Source organism: Gavialis gangeticus, unplaced genomic scaffold (assembly GCF_001723915.1).
Source record: "Gavialis gangeticus isolate Ggan-Ray unplaced genomic scaffold, GavGan_comp1, whole genome shotgun sequence".
In the NCBI taxonomy this organism is placed as follows: domain Eukaryota; kingdom Metazoa; phylum Chordata; order Crocodylia; family Gavialidae; genus Gavialis; species Gavialis gangeticus.
In genome coordinates, this window is record NW_017729003.1 from 18441754 (window position 1) to 18464124 (window position 22371).

Sequence of the window (22371 nt, forward strand, 5' to 3'; positions counted from 1 at the left end):
AAGGGACAGGCAGCCCCCACAGCAGAGACCCAAAGGCTCTGTCTGTGTGAAGCCCAGAACCATGGACTCTGTCTGGGTGGCTGTCTCTGAGGTGCCGGGGAGGGGGGAAGTGGGCGCAGACCCCGAGGGGACCCTCGGGGTGTGGCACGTGCCCATTCATGTCATGCCACTGGTGGACTGGCTATGGCTGGGACTGTCTGCTCTGGGGGACTCACAGGCAGGGCCTCAGGCCCTCCCACTCACCCTCCTGTGCGAACTCTCACGCTAACTCGGGCTTCAGGCTCAAGAGCGTGCCTGTTTGTGCAGCCTGTTCATGAGGCTCCAGTTGCGTGGCTCCCTGGGGGGGCTGGGTGAAGTAGGAGCCGGGGGGGGGTGTGACCCTCCTCGGTCCACTTAGCCTGCTCCCAGCTGGCTAGGTCCCTCCCTCCATTGATTCCTGTTTACCTCCCAGCAGGCCGGGGCTTTTCAGGGGTCCTGGGGTCACTGCTGGTGTTCCTGGGCTCATGGGGGTGCAGTGGACTTACACCCGTGCATCTTGCAGCAAAGCCGGACTACTACCAGTGCCATAGGGGTAGAAACAGTATTTAATTCCCTATTATCAATGGTGGGTCACCATGTACCATTTAGTTTTCTCACCGGCCGTACAGGAGAATTGGCAGGAGAGAGTTGGGGTCAAATAATTTTGCGCTCTCGCAAGGTTTGAATGAACATGGAGATGCTTTGAACTGCTTCCCTTGGGATTGGGTATTGAAGTGATTTAGGTGGGGCTCCTCCTGGAATCCAGACTGGTTGATTCTTGATTTTTTTTTTTATTATTATTTATTTATTTATTTATTTTAGCAGACCTGCATCTAAACTGTCAGCAGGACATATGTTTTCCCATGTCTTCCAACCAAACTCCTTATGCTGCCGTGCTGGGCCTCCCATGACTACCCATACAAGGTGGTTGGCTAAGTCTATACAACAATGTTGTAAAAGGGCATTCGAATAATATTAAGGGATGGGTGACACGTCCATGCCAATTGGAACTTTTGCACTTGGTGATGCAAGTTGTTCACTGACACTAGATGTGTCACCTTCCACCTTTAATTGAAGCCTCCTGTGGCTCCTGAAAATGAGACTAGGGACTTTCCCTCCCCCTCCATAAGGGAGATGGTTGTACTGAAATTTAGCATGGATCTGGTATCTAATAGAAAAACATCATAAGGTGCCCTTCCTTCTCCCCAGCCCTGGATCCAAGGTCTCCTGTCCTGATTGAATTGGAATGAAAGACACTGACTGGGACCACAGGAGGTACATTCCTGGTTTTGGGGGGACACAGTTGGATTTTCAGGCCCTAAAATGAGAGTCAGAACCTGAGGTGTTGGGTGAGGGATGCCACATTTGAAACATGTCATTCTATTGGGAAAATTTATAGCTGGGCACACCCTTTGGGGGCACTTTCAGTCCCCTGGTTGGTGCAGTCAGGGACCCTTGTTGTTGTTATCTTTTTGCTTGCCTTCTTCATGACTAAAATGTTTGATACATGGCTTGTTGGACGAGCTGACAAGCTTAGCAGATAAATCTTCCACCATGCATTCCAATTGGTGGAGCTGCATCTTGGACTCTGTGGCCCCCTGGTTCTGCTGGGCTTGGGTAGTTTGTTGTAATCACCACCAAGCTTCAGCTCGGTCAATGTAATTATGTAAGCTGCCAGCTTGTAACATTCCATCCTGCATTTCTAGCATAGTGATTAATTCTGGGGGAGCTAGCTGTATCCATATATTGTACAACCAATGGGCCCTATTGTTGCCTCCCTCCCCGGGGCAATACCCATTGTGCAGCTAGAGGATCTTCCCATACTTGGGCCCAAGTCTGTCCCCATTCAATTATATCTTGGGGGTGTTTCTTTGGGAGTGGGTGCATTTGACTTGCTCCTTGGTTCACAGTATAAATTCCAAAGAACTTTCGGGCTATAGCTGTCATTCGAGGTTGCCACTGTCCCTCCCCTAGGAGGGCACAACAGATTCCTTTTGCTGACCCAGGTAAAATTTCAGCCAAATCTGTACATGAAAGCAGAGCAACACTTTTTTCTGCCTTTGATAGCCACTGGGTCCATGTGTTCCATTCTGAAACCATAGGGTTTAATTGAGCCCTTAATGCTTCTTGCTCCATAGGGCTAGGAGCAGTAATTCTAAAGTGCTGTATTTGAGTAGTTTCTGTGGGCAGGGCTAAACCAAATCAGCGCACCAGCCTTTGGTCAGCAGACTGCAGAGCTTCTCCTTCACCAGTGGGAGGAGGGGTTAGGTATACAGTTCACTCAACAGCGTGCACTTCTGCTGAGTAAATCAGGGGGATCAGGAAGAATAGGTGGGGGTGCAGGGGATGGGTAAAGAAGGGGTGCAGATGGTGTTACTGTGGGCAGCACCTTGCCACTTAGAACAGTGACACTCCAGGAATCTGTTGTATTTCCCTGAGTCTCATGCTCTACCTGCATCTTATCAATAAGAGACTTGAGTGATACAATCTCACACTTTGTACCTCACAACTCTTCTGAGTCTCTTTCTTTCATCTCAACAGAAAGCACTGAAGCACGATTGTGAAGTAGTTGCTGCTGGGCTACAACATCTTTAAGTTGACAAATAAGAGCATCCTTTTCTTGACAAAGCCTTTCCTGTTCTTGACAATCAAGCCATAAGGCTTGAACACACCTAGACAACGCCTGGAGGGCAGCTGCTTTCTGGAAGGTTTGCTTTTGAGCTCTTTCACTTAAAATTCCCTCAGCCCACTCCCGGGCCATACTCCAAGATGGGCTGGATGGATTCTCCTGGGGCCCCTGCAGTGGACCCCCATTCCAGCCCTCAATAAAATCACGGAGGTGACCCTGACCCCACACACAAAGAGGAAAAGCCTCTGAACCCACTGCCATGCTACTGGGGAAACGTAAAAGACAGGGTACGATAGCTGAGCCAGCCCAAGAGAACCTAGTACATGTGAGGCAACCCAGGCCCAAGAGAACCCAGTAGGCCTGCTAGGCCTTACCCTGGTAGGATGGGATGATCAGTCCCCTCTGAATGTGTTGAATCCTGCTGACTGTGCCAAGATGTTAGACCCCAACTCCATGCAATGCCCAATGACTAGGGAGACAATGGTCTAATTACCTGTGGATCCTGTTACTCAATAGCCAGAGAAGAGCAGGGAGCAAACACCAGCACACATTGCTCGTAGAAGCTTTTTATTAGGATTGAGACAGCTTTGGGTGAGCTCCCATACTGATAGCATATAGGGAGCAACCCCGAACAATAGGTTCCTCTTACATTTATACACTTTGGTTTATACTCATTAACATTTTCTCCACCCTTGTCCCACCTTTGTTTTGCCCGTTTCTCCTCCCATCTCAAGCTCCACCTCTATTTACTGTTTGCTTCATTAGCATTAGCCTATGTATTTCATTCTTTTGCATGCCTTTTTGCTATGAGCGCATGTCCAAGGACATGAACCCTCTTCTTTCGATCAATGGGCAGACTCTGGAGTTTTCTTTACCAATCACCATTCACCCCTTTGCATATGTTCATCTTGGCTATATGTTATCTTTCATATTCCAACCTGTTTTCTTGTCCCAGGTTGTGCCATCCTCCCTCTTCTTGGGCCCCTTTATCTTATCTCGTCCCTTGCTGTAGCTGGTTCACAGCACACAGACTTAATTGCTGCTTTTTCTAGAAAAAAATGGTTACCACAATGAAAATGGTTACTTAATATAGACAAATCTTATATATATGTTTCATAGACGTTGTATTATATGATTAAAACTACTTGCCTAAGCATCTGCAAGGTTATTTTAATATATCATTTTGCCTTGTGACAGCTTTCCTGGGACGCAGATCAAAGCCTTATTCCAGCTGCAGATTCAATGCTTCCTGTTGCAGGGCACTTTAGGTGCCCGTCTCCTATAAAAAGTGGGAACTGCCATGGAAATACCCCTAGCAGTGAGTAGGGAGCCCCAGCTGTGGGTTACCAGGGCAACCAGAGTGAGCCAGCGGCACACACCTGCCAGCAGTCAGCTGACAGGAAGGGGCAGGGCCTGGCTCACATATAATTCCCAGGCCTGAGGCCAGTTCCTTCCAGCCACCAAGGGCGAAGGAGCTCTCCCAGAACAACCAAAGGAGAGAGGCCTGTCTGCAGGAACCGCTCCTGCCACTGTTGAGGAACAGAGTATTCCCTGGTGATTGATGTTATAGCCGGGAAGTTTGGATTTTGTTATAGCCCAGGGGCTTGTGTTTTGCTTGCTGTTTTAACTGGTGGCTTGGGTGAGTCTGTAAGGGGATGGAGGAGGCCTCATAGGGGACCGGCAGCAGTGTGGGGGCCTCGGCACCAGAGAGGGCACAGCATTGGGGGTGCATGGACCCTGAGCACCAGTGATGGCACAGAGTGAGATAGAGCTGTGGAGAGCCCGAGTGCAAGTGAGGGCGTGGAGTGAGACAGGGCTGCAGAGAACCCAGGGAGGACAAGGGGGCAGATAGTGCCCCCTGGCATTGGGGCAGTAAATGGGCAGCCTCCCACTAATTAACATCAATTAATCAATTAACAACAAGGCATGGCAGGAGAGAAGGTGGGGGGTTGGCCCATAACAGGTGGATGGGGCCACCAGTAGACAGACCCCGGAGAGGAGTACCTGTTACACTCCCCAACAGTTTGAATGATGGTTACCCTAACATTGCGCTGCATTGGTAATGAAGTTGCCAGTAGGCCAAGGAAAGTGATTACTCCCCTCTCTTTAGCACTGATGAGGCCACATCTGGAGTGCTGTGTTCAGTTTTGCGCCCTCCACTATAGTAAGGATAAGGACAGATTGGAGAGAGTCCAGCAGAGGGTAACAAAAATGGTGAGGGGGCTGGGGAACATTACTTATGAGGAAAGACTGAGGGTTATTAAGTCTACAGAAGGGGCAAATGAGAGGGGATTTAATAGCAGCCTTCAACTACCTGAAAAGGTAGTGGCAACATGTAGGGGGTGCATGGGGTACACGTGCACCACCTGAGAGTGCTAGTGCATCCCTTGACAGCCAGCGTTTCCAGCTTAGGTGAAGGGTGGAGGGGCAGGTGAGATGGCTTGTCTCCCCTTTGAGTGCACCAGCCAAGGAGTGGTGGCACCAGGAAAAACAATCCCCATAGTTCCCTGGTGACCAGTTGTGCTGACTGGGGGCGGGGGGTCAGCACGATCGGCTATAAGGGAACCCCACACTCCCGGTCAGCATGATTGGCTTTGGGGGGACCTTCCCCAGTTGCTGACTGCTGCTGGGGGGACAAGTGCCCCCCCCAACTCAGGAGGCACCAATCACCCATGTGAAGGGGGGTTCCAAAGAAGACAGAGCTAGACTGTTCTCAGTGGTGGCACGTGACAGAAAAAGGAGCAATGGTCTCAAATGCAGCAAGGGAAGTTTACATTAGATATTAGGAAGAATTTTATCACTGGGTGGTTAGTTAATTCTTGGAACAGTTTATCCAGAGAGGTGGTGGAATCTCCATCCTTGGAGGTTTTCAAAAAGTTGCTAGGCAAAGCTTTGGCTGTGATGATCTAGTTAGGGATGGTCCTGCTTTGAGCAAGGGGGTTGGACTAGATGACCTCCTGAGGTCCCTTCCAACCCTAACTTTCTTTGATTCTATTATATTAATTGAGTAAGAAGAGGATAATGAGTAGAAGTGGGTGGTTTTTGTGAGGGGGCTTTTAGGAATAGGAATAAAAATACATTCAGCAAACAAAACTAGATTGAGAGATTCTTTATGGGCGCTCTGTTTTATCTTCATGTTCTAGCTCCATTGTAAGCTGTTTTGGTCCTCCTGATCTATTTTTCATTTATCCTGTTTTCTTATTGTAAGCTGCCCTGAGCCTTTGTTGGGAAGGACAGCATAACAGGTGGATAAATAAATTAAGAGAAGAAAAACCACAGGCGCATACTTGTTGCATTTTTATCCCTGCTCTAAACATAAACACTTGGTTTTCTGTAATGGATGTTTTCATTTTAATTTCAACCCTAGAATAGCAGGAAATAATTTGGATGTGGCATCCAACTCAAATGGACAAAATGTTGGGGAGTGTGGTGGAACCATAGCTAAGACTATAGATATTTCCAATTTTTAGTTACTTAGAACTAACACAAGAGTTTTAGTTTTCCTGGTTTTATTCTTACCAGTCAGATCAGCAATAGAAATATGATTTGTTTTTATGTATCAGCTTCTTAACAAGAAATCAGATGCTAAATGTGTCAGTCTAAAACATTTAGTAGTGAAAATAATGATAGAAATACTAAGAGAGGATGAAAAGCCATGGTAAAGGTTAGGATTTTGATTTTTTGACACAGATTATGTTGGGTCTTTTCTGTAGATATTCAGCACAAAACACTTCCAAAGGAATTTTCCACACACTACTCTAAGGCAGCCTCTCATTTGAAACTTATAAAATTCCCAATTATTTCTGAATCAGAGATTGATCAACACCAACATTATCAGTTTACTTCTATTTGATTGGTTTTCTTTTAGGTTTAATCTTTCTTTTTCTTTGTTACTAGTTTAAAGGAAAGGTCTCTACTCATGGGGCCTAGGGAGCAGAAGCCAGTGACTTTATCTCCCATACTTGCGAACTATATTTCCATGTGGATATAGTTCTTTTATATTTTATGCATAAATTATCTCAACTTTCTTTCAGATTAGAAAATTTCAGTTCTACCATAGCATATGACACTATATCACACCTCCAACTTTATTAGATGACCTTTTGCACCATTAACATTCACTTTTTTTTTCTTGGAACAAACTTAACATAACTACAACAACTGTGCTTGTTGCCTCATTTGATATAGGAGAGAAAGGACATAAAAACAGCAGCTGAGATCCTGATAACTAATGGAATTGTTACAACTACCTTGAGAGAGTTTTTGTGACGATGTCCGAAAACAATAGCCAAGTATCAGTAACTGAACAGAACGGATAAGAGATATATAAAACAACCAGTTCAGAAAAGTTTAATAAAGGCATAATGAAAATAAAAGCTTAGCTACTGAAACAATATTAAATAAATAAAAATTAAACCTGATTATGTCTGTTTGGAACCAGACAGACATAATGAGACTTAGTCATCTGGAACACTGAAAAGACTGGCATATTCTAAATATCTTTTGTGGGAGAAGTTGCAACAGTATTGCTTTATATGATTTGGCTTTGATTTGTTTTAGTTAGCGTGTTTATTATTTCTTTAATGTTCCTTTAAAAAAACCTCCCATTTATTAAGAAAGGTTTTATTCCTTCATATCAAAGGATTAAATTGGTCTGACTGAAAAAAGAGAATGAACCATTCTTTAACCTTCACCTGTCCTCTGAACCAAGCATTTGCTGACAATTCACTTTGTGCTTAGATGTAAAGGTCATAGAAAGCTTTGAAATAGTCAAGAACCCCCCCTCCCTTCCTCTTGTGCCTCAAGGATTATGTTCTTGAGAGAAGACCATTCCTCATGTACTCCCTTATGTAACGGGATATGTCCGCTGATTGCCTGACTTATCAAATATCTTGAGTTTGCAAAAGTCAGCCTTCCCAAAGTTAAGGATTTTGGCTTTACTTAGGGATTTACCTGGTCTTTGGTGAACTGAGAAGGTGACCAAATCATGGTCTCTGTCATCAAGCTTCCCCTTGCTGACCAGGTCCTTCCATTTGGCCAGGACCAGATCAAGCAATGCCTCTCCCCTAGTCAGCCCATAGACTTCTGTCAGCCCATAGACTTCTTGTGTTAGGTAGAGGTCATCAGTGAAACACAGCTGCATGACCTGTCTGATTTGGCCATGCGCTCATCCCAAGAGATGTCAGGGAAGCTGATTTCCCCCATGATGATCATGCATCGGGAGCATGTGGCCTCAACCAGTTCCCTATTGAATTCCTGATCAAGTTCTCTCTCTTGGTGGGGAGGTCTATAGTAGACTCCCACAATTATGTCACCCTTCCCATGTTCTCCCTGTATTTTGATCCTGAGGGTCTCAAGACATCCTTAGTGGTTAGAAAACTCAGTCTTCAGGGAAGTGAACTGATCCTTGATGTAGATAGCAACACCCCCCACCCCTCATCCCAAGACAGTTTCTCCTCTTGGAGAGATATAAGGTATAACCCTCCAAAGCAACAGATCAATCATAGGTAGAGTCCCACTAGGTCTCTGTTATCCTTACAAGGTCATAGTTATTTTCACATAAGAGAAGGGCCAGTTCCTCTTGCTTGTTTCCCAAGATCCTGCCATTTGCCTCTAGGCAGTTGAGATTAGTTAAATGGGCAGACCAGAACCAGATGCTGTTCAATACTGAGAACTGTAAAGTGTTCCATCTGGGGAGGTAAAATCTACAACAAACTTACGCGCTTGGTGGTGCTATGTTATTTAGCACCATGTCTGAAAGGGACCTGGGGGATCAAAATTGACCAGAAAATGAATATGAATAACCAGTGTGATGCTACAGTTAGCAGAGTCAACAATATGCTGTCATGCATCAACTGATGCATCTCAACCAAAACTAAGGAAGTTATTTTCCCACTCTACTTGGCATTGGCGAAGCTGCAGCTGGACTACTGCATCCAGTTCTGTGTGCCACACTTCAAGAAGGATGTGGAGAATCTTGAGAGTCCAGAGAAGAGACACTTGTATGATCAAAGGCTTGAAGAGCAAGTCATATGAGGAAAGGCTGACGGACATGGGACTTTTCAGCCTAGAAAAGAGAAGATTTTATAGGGATTTGCTGACAGCTTACAAATATATCAGGGTAAAGCATCAGGGGCTAAGTGAACAACTATTCACCAAAGCACCCAGGTGCAAAGCATCCTTGGGTGCTGGTGGACTGTGAGTTCACTTGAATCTGGAAGAGATCTGGGACAGAAGTTCAATAAACCAATTTAACCTAAATCTGTTAAGTCTGATACTACGTCCATCCAGGTTGATCTTAAATGGGTTTTGGCCATTTTGAAAGCAGTTTATGTGCACTGAAATTCTGTTGTTACAGATTTGAGTAATTTTCTGATCACTTATACCTGTCTGTGTGTAATTTCTGTCTCTAACCTTGCTGTTACAAGTCTGAGTAAACACAGACAAATATTTGCAGAGAGAAGTAAGATATAGAAATGTAATCAAAACATGACAAGACAAGTGAGCTATTGGAGAAAATTTTACCTAGATTTATTCTAAAAGAAAAGAAAGTGCTGTATCCAACGGGCATGCTAGACTGGTTGCAACAAAAATGGCTTCTCTATCATTTACATGACACATATATCCTAATCCAGATGCTTTTGAATGGTATACCTCAATTAACATTGAATACATCAAAAATAAATGTATGCTCATGTGTATGCTCTGTACAGATTTCCTGAAATATTCTGATCACCCTAATAAGCCTAATATTCTGGTCACTTTATATATAAAAGATTCCTCCTCGCTCCCTCTCCCCCCTCCCATTACTGAGACAACTGGTTTGTGCATTACCTTGTTCCAAAACTAAACTTCATTTTTTTTCCTCTTCCAGAACTGTCCAGGTTGTCCTTCAAATATTACTTAATGAAATGGTTAAGAATTGTATCCAATACCCTGAAAAATATTGATTAACAAATCTTTTGTGAGTGGTAAGTTCAGCTGAAGTATTAAATTAGTAATACAGACACTTTAATTGAGATAGTGACTTGTTTGAAGGGAAATTTTGTCAAACTTTCTATAATTTGTCAAGTAATATTGTACTGTTGTAAAAAAAGCACTCTAAAGTATACAGTCCAGATAGCTTTTTGAATAACTCTCCTTCTGTACTTCTTTCAGAAACCTACCAATTCACATGTTCTGATTCGATATCAGCCCTCCCAGGCTACCCTTACCTAGTAAGGGCTTTGTTACATATTAAGTTTACATAGCTCAAGAAAATCTTAACCCCCACTTGTCCACACATTAAAGTGTGTAAATCAGTTTGATGCACCCTTAAAGAATGTGTGGCCACTTTCCTCAGATAAGCCACCCAAGTTTCAGTCCTCCAGCATCCGAGGATGTAGTGTCCCCTCCCCAACCCCTCTGTGTGGGCAACTCACAGCTGTAGCTCCTAGTTAGGCCTCTGCACACCAGCCTGCTAGTGCCAAGTCACAGCTGTGCAGGCCAGGTACACTCAGAGGTTTTAGCTTGAACATGCAACTACTCTGAACTCAAACTAACACTAACACTGGAGATGTTTGAAGTGCAATATGTAACAAGGCCTGAATTCCATGATCCTCTAATGATCCATTTTCTCTGACATTTTGCCATTTTTCTGAAGATGTTCAGGCCTTCTTTATTTTATTCTTCTGATTTTCTTTATTCTTTTGTCATCTAATCTCCCTACATCTTTGATCAGGGCAAAGAAGGAGAAAAGCTACAGATCACCATAAGCAAGGAGTACATCAGAGAGCTTTGGACAAATCTAAATAAATTTAATTGGCAGAACTTCAAGAAAATCATGTTAAGGTGCTGAAGAAACTAGCTTTACAAATTTTGGAGTGACTGGGCATGTCTACGTGTGCACCCCACCACATAGTTGGTAATGCACAGTTATTTAGTACTTACCTTATCAAGTACTAAATGACTGAGCAGTACTTGCTAGTATGGTAGTCTTTGTGGTGCATGGGTTGCTTTTGACCCTACTGTGCAGTAGCAATGAGTTACTGTGCACTAGCTCATTGCTACTACACAGTAGCAGCAGTGTCATGGTTATTGCCAGCTGATGCTACATCGCAAAAGCAACAAGCTACATCACCATGTTTATCGCTCTGCTAACATTGCACCTCATTTAGATGTGTCTGCTTGTAATGCTATTTGGAAAGCCATGAGCCAAAGTCTCAGAAGATTGGAAATGAGCTAACATAGTTATTTTATAACTTGCTCCAGTAACTTACCAGGCATTGAAGTCAGTCTGACCAGTTAATAACTTTCGCATCTTCCTTTTTCTTCCTTTTACATATTAGAACTGATTTGTAAACACTTATAAAAGGAAGGGGTGATTACTAGCAGTCAACATGGACTTATTAAGAACAAATCATGACAATCCAACTTGATTTCCTTCTTTGGCAGAGTAACTGTTTCAGTGGATGGATAGGACATGGTGAACAAAATAGCTGGACTTTAGTAAAGCCTTTGATACACCAAGCTAAAGAAATGTGAACTCAACAGATCTACTGGTAGGTGGGTATGTAACTGGCAGAATAATAGCAAGAACAGAGTAACTATAAATGGATCAATGTCAGAAGGGCAAAAGGTTTTAAATGGAGTTCCTCAAGCCTATATTCTAGGTCTGTTGTTGTACGATATTGTTATTAATGGCTTGATGGAGAAAGAGAGAGCTTCTTCATATTTACAGGTGATATCAAAGTAGGAGCAGTAAACACTTTGGAGGATAAATTTAGCATTCAAAAGGACCTTGATAAACTGGAGGACTGGACACTATGAAATGAATTAAATGAATGTATGAAATTCAATAAACAGATTCCTCTTATACCTCAGAGAAAACTTCCTAACGTAAAACCAATAGAACAGTTGAATAAGCTACCTATGGAAGTTATGGGATCTTCACTGGAAGTTTTCAAGAAGATTCTGGACAACCATTTGCCCGTATTGTTATAAGAATAGTGATTCCTGCATTTTTGCAGGGCGTTAGAACAGATGATTCTTCTGATTCTTTCACTTTATGATTTTATGAGCTTTCTTCCCTTGTTTTAATGACTGTTACTGCTACTTAAAAATACCCTTAGGTTTTCTAGACGCCCATTATATTAGTATCTTATGGCTCTTACTAATACACCTGGTATAAGACAGCATAAATTCAGGGAACAGTGGCAATAATGTCTTCCTATCAAGCTTGGTATATTGTGTGATTAATTCTATTTTCAGCTTTTACTTTCCTCTGATGTGTTGTGGTATAGGTTTTATGTTATAATATCTTGTCTGTTTCTTAGATGGAGAAAATAGTTTATTTTTCTCTTTGAGAAATGATAGCATTTGATTAACACTGTCCTAAATGATTTCCCAACTTGAAAATGTTCCATTTCTATTTTCCTAAGTTAGCAATATTTTCATTCATATAGAATATTTATTGTTTTGTCTCTGAATTTTTCCTTTTTATGATTCTACTTGATTAATATTTAACTGTTGACTGATACATTTTTCTCAAGCTGCAATATTTTATTTTCTAATGCTTACCATATGTTGGCTGTTTCTTTTATATGATTTCCCTCCGCCTTGTTTCCTCAGTCTCCCATTGCTAAAATGTAAACACAGATGTCTATATACAGTGGGTGCTATTACTATTTCAATGTGATGAGACAACACTCCAGGTTTTGTTCTCCTTGCAGTTATATTAAGTTTAACCCACATATTTATTAGCCTGGTTCTGTCAGTTTTGCATTGGCATGCCTTTTATATACTTTAAACATACTTTAACTTTGTGTCTATTTCAGATAACCTTGTGATTTGAGAGACCCATTTTCCTCAAGTATTCATTAAAAATAGTTATTTAAGTTCTGCTCTTGCACCAACAAAATTAATTGGTACCTTGCCACTGACTTCAATAGACACAGCATAAAGCCCCCCATGAACAAAGCTGCTGCGCAAGACCACTTTGTTTTGCAAAAATAGCCCTCGACTGATCTTTCAATGTGATTTTCCAGGGTTTTGCCTGCATCCGTTGTGGCAATTACTATCCCTGGATTTTCCTGAAAGTCACTTAGGTCTAGGTAAAAAATGGACTTGTCATAGAAACAACAATAAAAATAAAATACTACAGGAAATGGACATTTTGGGCTACAGGATGCTAAAGATACAGTAGACTAATTCTACTGCACATTACTGTTGCCAGCAAAAATGGGCTAATGCATGAATGTGCAGTAGAAGTAGTCTACTGCTCATTAACATCACAAAAAAAAGTGTGTGCCAGCACTACTACACAGTAGCATTAATTACAGCACATTAAATTAGCACCTGTAATCACAGGTATTAAACTTAATGCACCATAATTACAGTGCATTCATGAATGCATAGATGTGCCCTTTGTTTGTTTGCTTGTTTTGGGGGGTAAAGTCCCCTTAAAAATTAGGGTGCTTGTTTTCAGTACAAAAACTGGAGGCGGGGAGGGGGAAACATATGTGGAAGACAGGCTGAGAGCTATGGGGCTTTTTAGCCTGGAAAAGCTCAGGGGTGATCTGATGGCCACCTATAAGTTTAATCAGAGGTGACCACCAGTATCTGGGGGAACATTTGTTCACCAGAGCAGCCCAAGGGATGATGAAGTCGAAAGGTTATAAACTACTGCAAGACCATTTCAGGCTATACTTAAGGAAGAATTTCTTTACTGTCTGGGCTCCCAAGGTCTGGAATAGCCTGCTGTCAGAGGTGGTTCAAGCACCTACATTGAAAACCTTCAAGGGAAATTTGGATGCTTATCTTGCTGGGATCCTATGATCCCAACTGACTTCCTGCCCTTCGGGCGGGGGGTTGGATTCAATGATCTTCCGAGGTCCCTTCCAGCCCTAATGTCTATGAAATCTATGAAATTAGTTATTAATGAGGAAATTATTTAAAAGGCAGAAGAAAGAACCTGGATAAAACTATATATATATTTATCCTTAAATGACAGGCTGACATTGAGAAATGGGGGACCAGAGAACCACAAATATAAGCTCACAAAATAATTAGGAAATGCATTATCCTAAAAATTTTAGCAAAAGGCAAGGGGCAGAGAATGGGAATCAGCATTTTTAGGTTCTTTCCCCATTTACTTCCATAGATTTTGTAGACACTAGGGCTGGAAGGGACCTCGGGAGATCGTCGAGTCCAGCCCCCTGCCCCAAGGGCAGGAAGTCAGCTAGGGTCAAAGGATTCCAGCAAGATAAGGATCCAAACACTTCTTAAAGGAGTCGAGAGTAAGTGCTTTTACCATCTTTGGAGGGAACCTATTCCAGGTCTTGGGGGCTTAGACAGTAAAGAAGTTTGTCCTTATGTCCAGGCTAAAATGGTCTTGGAGGAGTTTGTGACCATTTGACCTTGTCATCCCTTGGGGCATTCTGGTGAACAGACATCCCCCCCAGATCCTGATGCACACCCCGATGTACTTATAGGCTGCCACCAGGTCATCCCTGAGCCTGCACTTTTCCAGGGTGAAGGGTCCCATGGCTCTCAGCCTCTCTTCATGGGGACTATTCTCCTGTCCCCTGATCATGCATGTGGCTATCCTCTGAAATCTCTCAAGCTTCTCCACATCCTTCCTGAATTGTGGAGCCCAGAATTGGATGCATAATTCTAGCTGTGGCCTCACCAAGGCTGAGTACAATGGGAGGATGACGTCCTGAGATTTACTTGAGAAGCATCTCTGGATGCAAGCCAGAGTTTGGTTTGCTTTACCACATGCAACATCACATTGGTGGCTAATGTTCATCTTGTGGTCAATCATGACCCCCAAGTCTCTTTTGGTCTTGGTGCTAGTGAGTGTTGCACTGCCGAGTCTATAAGCCTACTGCAGGGAGGGTTCCCCAAGGTGGAGTACCTTACATTTGTCGGTATTGAATGTCATCATGATTGTATCTGCCGACTTTTTCAGCTTGTCCAAGACAGCCTGGATCATTAGCCTATCCTCAAGTGTGGATGCTCTACCCCAAAGTTTGGTGCCATCGGCAAACTTGGCCAGTCCACTCCTGACACCAGTATCCACATCATTGATGAAGACATTAAAGAGATCATGCCCAAGGATGGAGCCACTGGTCACGGAGTACCATTATGATTCATTTTTGTTGACCACCACTCTCTGACTCTGGTTTTGGAGCCAATTTCCCAGCTATCAGACTGTGATGTAGCTGAGGAAACAGTCGGCCAATTTTTCCAAGAGGAGATATGGGACACCAGATCAAAGGCTTTTTTAAAATCCAGATATGTGACGTCAATCTCTTCTCCCTTGTCAAGGTGATGTGTCACCTAGTTACAGAAGATAAGTTTGGTCAGGCAAGACCTACCCACAACAAATTTGTGCTGGCTGTCCCTCAGGATGTTGCCATCAGCCAGCTTATGAAGAATGGACTCTCTGATTTTTTTCTAGAAGCTTTCCAGGGACTGAGGTCAAGTTGATTGACCTGTAGTTCCCTGGATCTACTTTAGTCCCTTTCTTGAAGCTTGGCAACACACTGGCCTTCTTCCAATCTCCAGGTACTTCACCTGAGTGCCAGAAGTTTTCAAAAATCTTTGCCAGTGGCTGGGCTATGACTTCAGTATACCTGGACGCGATTGCCCCAGGGTTATACTGAATCCCCTTCTCTTTTTTCTCAAATTCTGAAGAAAGATCTAGATGACATAATATTTAAAGAAAATTCTGTGCTTGTGCAATATGTTGATGACTTGCTTTTGGCATCTACCCCCCTTGAAGCCTGTAAAACTGATTCTTTAACTCTCCTCACCTCTCTTGCCCTAAAAGGCAATAAAGCATCTAAATAAAAGCTACAACTTTGTCTTCCTCATGTCCACTATTTAGGTCATGATATTTCCACTAGAGAATGACTACTTTCTTCTTCCAGATTAGAAGCTCTTCTTAAAATTCCTAGATCAACTACTGTGTCCCAAATGCATACCTTCCTAGCCATGGCTGACTACTATCACCAGTGGATACTTGGCTATGCCTCTATAGTCAAGCCATTGCAAAATCTGACTCTTGTTAATACCCGTTAGCCTTTACCCTGAACTTTAGAGATCGAAGCCACGTTTGCCTCTATTAAACAAGCTCTGTCGCAAGCTCCTGCCTTAGGCCTTCCCAATTATACTAAACCTTTTATTCTCTTTTGTCATGAAAAGGATGGATTTGCACTTGCAGTACTCACTCAGACACATGGAGACAAGCACCATCCCACTGCTTATTATAGCTCTGCTCTTGACCCAGTTGCAGCTGGACTTCCTCCATGTCTTCGTGCTATAGCTGCAGCTGCTGTCACTGTTGAACTTTCCTCTACCCTTGTATTACGTTGTCCCCTTACTGTTGCTGTCCCACATGCTGTAGCAGCCCTTTTACTAAAAACAAAAACCCAACACCTTTCTAATGCTAGATTAACTGAGTATGAAATATTGCTTCTCTCTGCTGGAAATGTCACCCTAACTAGGTGCCCTGTTTTAAACCCTGCTTCTGTGTTGCGTACCGCTTCGGATGGTGAACCCCATGATTACATTATTGTTGCTGCTCACCTAACAATGCCCTGCAATGTGGCCCTCACCAGGGCTTGCACCCTAGCCTCTGGTGCCTCTGTTAATATTTATACTGATTCTTGCTACGCTTTTGGTATTGTACGTGATTATGGTCAACTTTGGAAACAAAGAGGCTTCCTCACTTCCGGAGGTGCCAAGATTAGTAATGGTCCATACGTAAATGCCTTCTTGAATGCTTTACAATTACCTTCTGCTAGTGCTATTATTAAATGTCAAGCTTACCAGAAACCTTATGATGATGTTACACGTGGGAATGCGCTGGCAGATTCTGCTGCCAAAGCTGTGGCTATTTCCATTCCTCAGGCCACGCCTGTGTTTTTGTCTATTCTGACTGACCAGTCTCCATTGGCAAATCTTCATGACATTGCCCTCCTCCAAGATGAGGCTCCAGAACCAGAGAAATATACATGGAGACTGGCTGGGTGTTTGTTACACCCTGACCATTTGTGACACTCCCTGGACAGCCGCCTGGTTTCCCCAATGGTCCTTCTTCCTCATCTTGCTTGCATACACCATGGCATGGCACATGTGAGCAAAGGGGGGATGATAGAAGCCTTTAAGCTTGATTGGTTTGCTCCAACTTTTCTATCTGTGGCTCAACAGTACTGCCACACCTGTCCTATTTGCCAAGCCCATAATGTGGGAAAGCCTGTAAAAACAAGGGTGGCAGCACATCCCCCACCCTGGGGACCGTTTGTAAATTTACAATTATATTTTATTCAAATGCAGAAATGTTGTTCTTATGAATATGTTCTTGTTATTGTATGTATGTTCTCTGGATGGGTAGAAGCCTACCCATGTGCATAAGCTGATGCCATCACTGTAAGCAAAAAGTTGCTCAGAAACTTTATGCCAAGGTTTGTTATTCCTTTATCCCTAAACTCTGATAGAGCAACTCATTTTACTGAACAGATAATGAAAGAAGTCTGCAAAGACCTGCAGATCTAACAGAACATTCATTGTCCATACCATTCACAAGCCTTGGGCTGAGTGGAACGTCAAAATGGCATTCTGAAAAATAAACTTACCAAAATTTGTGCTGAGACAAACCTGAAATGGCCAAATGCACTTCCCACAGTCCTTATGAATGTGAGATCTACTGCCAACCGAAAGACTGGGCTTAGCCCACATGAAATTCTAATGGGAAAACCCATGAGAATCCCCACCTCGCCACCTGTTGCCTCCCACTTTTGCAATATACATTCACTTGATGATACCATTCTGAACTATTGTAAGGCACTAATGAAGTGTGTTAAGGCTATTTATTCACAGGTACAAGCAGCTCTCCCCAAAGAATCAGATGAACCGTGCCATTCCATCCTGCCTGGTGACTGGATCCATATAAAAGTCCATCAATGAAAGTCATCACTGGAACCTTGCTGGAAAGGCCCATTCTAGGTACTCATGACCACCAACACTTCAGTAAAGTGTCAAGGACTCCAGACATGGATCTACGCTTCACCCAGTAAGAAAACATCGGCCCCATTAGACCCAGAGTTTCCCCCATACCAGTTTTGTAATCAGCCTCCACAGACTGGTAGTGAGCCTAGCACCTGCCAGCAGGAGAGCTCAAGACCAGTAGTGAGCCAAGCGCCTACTGGCGAAGAGGATTTGCCACTACAGAGTGAAGAGGATGTGCCCCAATGACACCACTGTGCCCTCCAGGAAAGGAAAAAGGCCTCTACCTAGTTCCTGGTTCCCGAGTTGGAGTTGATTAGTCATGATTTGGGTAGTTTGCAGTATTTATTTTTGGACTATCTTATATGAACTTGACTCACCAGTTATGAGAAACTCTGTAAACCAAACTACACTTCCGCACCAACAAAGATCATTTCATGAAAATGTGTTCTTGTCTTTAGTTAATCAAATTAGGATAAATTTAAATGTCTCTCATTGTTGGATATGTAGTCATGTCCCCATCTATTCTACCAAAGGAATACCAATGATTCTGGTACCGTTGAGTGTAACCCAGATGTTAGCCCCTTGCTATTCAGATTTTCATGGAAATGAAACCTGGCAGAAAGTAAGTTGCAACTGGTCTGACTATGTAGGATTAGCATATGCCACCCCTGGAAAATTTTGTTGGATCTGTAATGGATCTCGTGTTGAAGTAGGAGTCAGGAAGTGCAAGGTAGAATTTAAGATAAATGGTACTTGGTTTTCTAATAGTTCCTGGATATCTAACTACTCCCCTGCAGGTCAATTTTCAGGCTATTATTCACAATGGATGATGTCCCCATGCTGTAATACAGGTGGATTTCCTGCATTAGCTGGTCACTATTTTGTGTGTGGAGATAAGGCTTATAAAAATCTTCCTTCAGGTTGGAGAGGAACGTGCTATGTCTTTGCAGTATCTCCTGCCTTTACTATTAGATCTCTTACCTAAAGGAAAAATTCACAATGTTCATGAAATTATGGAAAATCAAAGGTTTTGGGGTATAATGTTCCCCAGCTATGGTGCAGGCTTAGCTATGTCTGAGATAAAGAAGGTTGCAGCATATCTGGAAAAGATTGCTAATGTTACTTCTGATGGTTTTGATAAAATAAATATGGAAATGAAGGAAATAAGGCAGATGACATTGCAAAACTGACCTGTGTTAGATTATATACTAGCCAGCAAAGGAGAAGTCTGTGCTTTAATAGGTAAAGAATGTTGTACTTATATTCCTGATAATTCAGAAGATATCCAGGATTTAAGTAAACTTATTCGAAAAGAAGTAGCCAAATTGCATGAGTCAGACAGTTGGAACTTGAGTTCTTGATTTAGCTCTTTTTCCAGTTCCTTAGGCTCTACCATCATTCATAATTTGTTGATATTGTTTGTTGTCTTTCTTGGAGTTGCCTAGTGTTTATAATAATACAATGTTGCTTAAGTTGTGCTGCCAAGCATATGCAGAATAGCCCTTTAACCAGAAACGAAGTGTATAATTTGTATGTTGAAATAGCGGAAAGTAAAGAGAAAAAAAAACTAGAAGTTGAAAGGCAAATGGCTATAAATATCTAACCTGTTGGGCCAAAGAGGCCCAAAAGGGGGAATATGGAAATAAATTTAACCAGGCTCCTAACTTGACTAAGAAAAGAGACAGAGACCAGAGGTGTTGATACTGCTCATTTCAGAAAAATGTTCTGAGATAAGAAAATCCTGCATGCCTTGTTTTTGTCTTGATATATTACCTTGTGTGTGGATGTTAGTTTTCTTTTCTCTCTGAAAACCAGAAACTGATAACTGTTCCTATAAGCACAATGTTTCCCTTTTCTTTAAGTAAACTGCCTGTGTGTCTGTCTGTGTCAGACCAGTGACTTACTCCTATTTGCTTCTCCAAGGTCGTATTTTTTTTCTCTCTCTCTGTCTTAAGTATAAATATGCCTGTAAAGTTATAGAGTTAGAGAATTCCTTTGAAACAGACAAGTGGGTGATTCCTCTTGCTGTATGGAATTCTCCCTGTGATCACAGTATAGCCCTAAATAAAGAAAGGCAGGTTCTGTCAGTTCTGATTCAATCACAACACAAAGTTTGATTTCTTCCACACATGCATCATTACACATACACACCAGCAGTTAGCAGTGGGAGTTTGGCGGCTCCCACTGCTCATCTGGGGGGGAATGGGGGAGGGCGTGTGCCCCCTGATGTGCGCAAGGTTAAGTGGGGTGGGTGAGGCCAGGGCTGCACTGGGCTGTGTTGGGAGCAGGGACTATGCCCCTCTGCCACTTGCCCAGCCAGGGTGGAGTGGGTGCAGGACGGCACTGCTGTGCTGCTTCTGGACAAGTGGCACACAGCAGCGGAAGCCACTGCCCCACTCCCAGATAAGACACATCTCCATTCCATGCCCACCCTGCCCTGGCTGGGTGAGCAGCAGGAGGGCATGGGGAGGTAGCTTGTGCCCCCAAATCAGGGTGGGCACTGGGGTGGGGCAGAATGAAGGCTATAGGGTGACCATAGCCTCCCCATAGGGCCTGCTGTCCACCCAGAGAGCAGCCCCGGCCCCCTGTCCGCCCCTTCCCAATCTCAGGGCACGCACTCTCCCATGCCGTCCTGCACAGCTGGGGCAGGGCTGGCACAGGATGGAGCCGTAACTCATCCGGGGGGGGCAGGTCCCACTGCTGCATGCTGCTTGTCTGGAGGCAGTACAGTGGCCCTGTCCTGCACCCACTCCTCCCCAGGTGGGCAATTGGAAGAAGGGCATAGCCCTTGCTCCCAGTGCAGTCCAGTGCAGCCCTGCCCTGCCCTGCCCTGCCCTGTCCCACACAGATCTAAGGGCACACCCCACCTGTGCCCTCTCAGACAAGTGGAAGGAGCCACCAGACAAGCAACTTGCCCCAGCCCCAGGCCCTCCCTCACCACATGGGGCCTTGATGTGCCCCCCACACCCCTTCCCCCTGCCCTTCCACCGCACCAGACTTACCAGCTGGATGCAGCTGTATCAAGCATCATAAAGAAACCAATCCCTCATTTAAAACATTTTTCCTATGGGAAAATTGGTTCAGAGTTACAACGTTTCAATTTAAGACGCAGTTTTCAGGAACCAACTGCGTCATAAGTCTGAGTACTGCCTGTATTTCTCAATTCTCTCTCTCAAAGTGTTCACTTAATATTGTAAAGTGCTGTTTGACTGTTGTGTCAGGCCAAAATATTACATTTACAGTTTTGATATTACAGATACAGCATATTAGACTAAGGGGTCTTTTTCCAAAAAAGGGTAAAATGCCCACTTATTCAAAATAAGATTGTACCCAAGAATATTGTGCACAAATTCTTATTCTTTCTCTCACAAACATTAAGAACCAAATTTTATTCTTACCTAAACCAGTTTCAAATAAAATTATAAATTTATACCCATGTAAAGGAAAACATAATTTGATCCCAAGTAAATGAAGGATGGTTGCTGAGATTTTATGATGCTTAGATACCTGAGGATATAGCCACTCTCCTTCACTGATTGTTCCCTAAAAAGTTCATTATGTATACATTTGACTTACTTTATATGTGAACACGTCTTCCTAAGTGACTGCTCATGCAGATGGCAATCTTTGAATAAAATGCTTAATAATTTAGCTCACTTAACATTTGTAATCATGTAGCTCATAATTTACTGCAGAATTTAATGCATTTAGCATTTCTTTTTGCCACTGGCATGCTTCAGACAAAGTGTCCTCACATGATATAATAGGGTGTTTGGTTTACTACATCAGGTTGGGGACACATTTATAACCAGGGGAAATCAGTCTTCTGATATGCAAAATATATCACTGTCATCATTCCTCCTAGGGATGTTCTTGTAAGGGTAGAGTTTTAAAATGCATTGAGTAAAAATTATCCTTGTGCCAAGCATTAATCTTCCTCAAACATGAGAAGCTAGAATTTTTTTTCTTTTTTAAAGCTGTATAACAACATCAATAACTGTTTGTTGTTTCATCCAGATAATAGTTACCTCACATGGCATATGTAGCAGGCCTGGGGTGTCTCAGGCAGCCCATTGCCCCCTAGCATTCTGTTATGGTGTGCTTTCCTCTCTCTGGCACCTGACATGCTCTTACACTCATTTATCACACCTTGATGTTATAAATTATTTGTTTGGAAGATAGTTTTCAACTGACCAGGGTGGCAGTCCAGGAACTTCCCTTTTGTTGAAGAGCTCTCTCCTTCTCTGCACCTGGCCACAGTACTGAAGTCATATTATGGCCCCAGGCAGTTCTGTGGACTGCAGGGCAGCCTGCTACTACAGTCTCTGGGTCCTAGGGTGGCCTGATACCAAATACTCTTTGTCCCCTTGGCAATAATTACAGTTTTACCAACCTTACTGTGTTGAAAATAATGAGACAAACTCTTAAAAATCAAGAGATTTGGCATGTAAACCAGGAGGTACTATTTTTGTAGTGCATGTGTTGCAGGGCTTATTTGTGAAGGCATGGGAGGCTGTGGGTATGTGTGTGTGGGATTTGGAGCCTGGGGTAAGGGGCCCACATACCCTAGCAGAATGCAGGTATTGTGGGTAAGGAGTGAGGGGCAGCAGCAAAGCTGGGGGAACTGTGACTTGAAAGTGAGGGGCAGACACACAGACAGATACAGACACACAGACAGCACCAAGCTGGCAAGTGCAGGGGAAGAGGCGGGGGGGCATATCATGGCCCCA

The 22371-nt window shown here is 43.3% G+C and overlaps 2 long non-coding RNA genes across 2 annotated transcripts in view; both read right to left on the reverse strand.

Moving 5' to 3' along the window:
- Positions 1-2076: 2076 nt before the first annotated feature.
- LOC109291042 lies at positions 2077-14655 on the reverse strand. Its single transcript, XR_002095743.1, has 3 exons — positions 14412-14655; positions 10100-10103; positions 2077-2088 (listed from the first exon to the last, which is right to left on the reverse strand). It is a non-coding gene; the product is annotated as an uncharacterized LOC109291042 (long non-coding RNA).
- Positions 14656-18227: 3572 nt separating this feature from the next.
- The window catches only part of LOC109291043, a 10885-nt gene continuing 6741 nt past the window's right edge, over positions 18228-22371 (reverse strand). Inside the window, exons 2-3 of the long non-coding RNA XR_002095744.1 lie at positions 20502-20508; positions 18228-18594 (exon numbers count right to left, since the gene is read on the reverse strand). This is a non-coding gene — a long non-coding RNA (uncharacterized LOC109291043). The remainder of the gene's footprint in view (positions 18595-20501; positions 20509-22371) is intronic.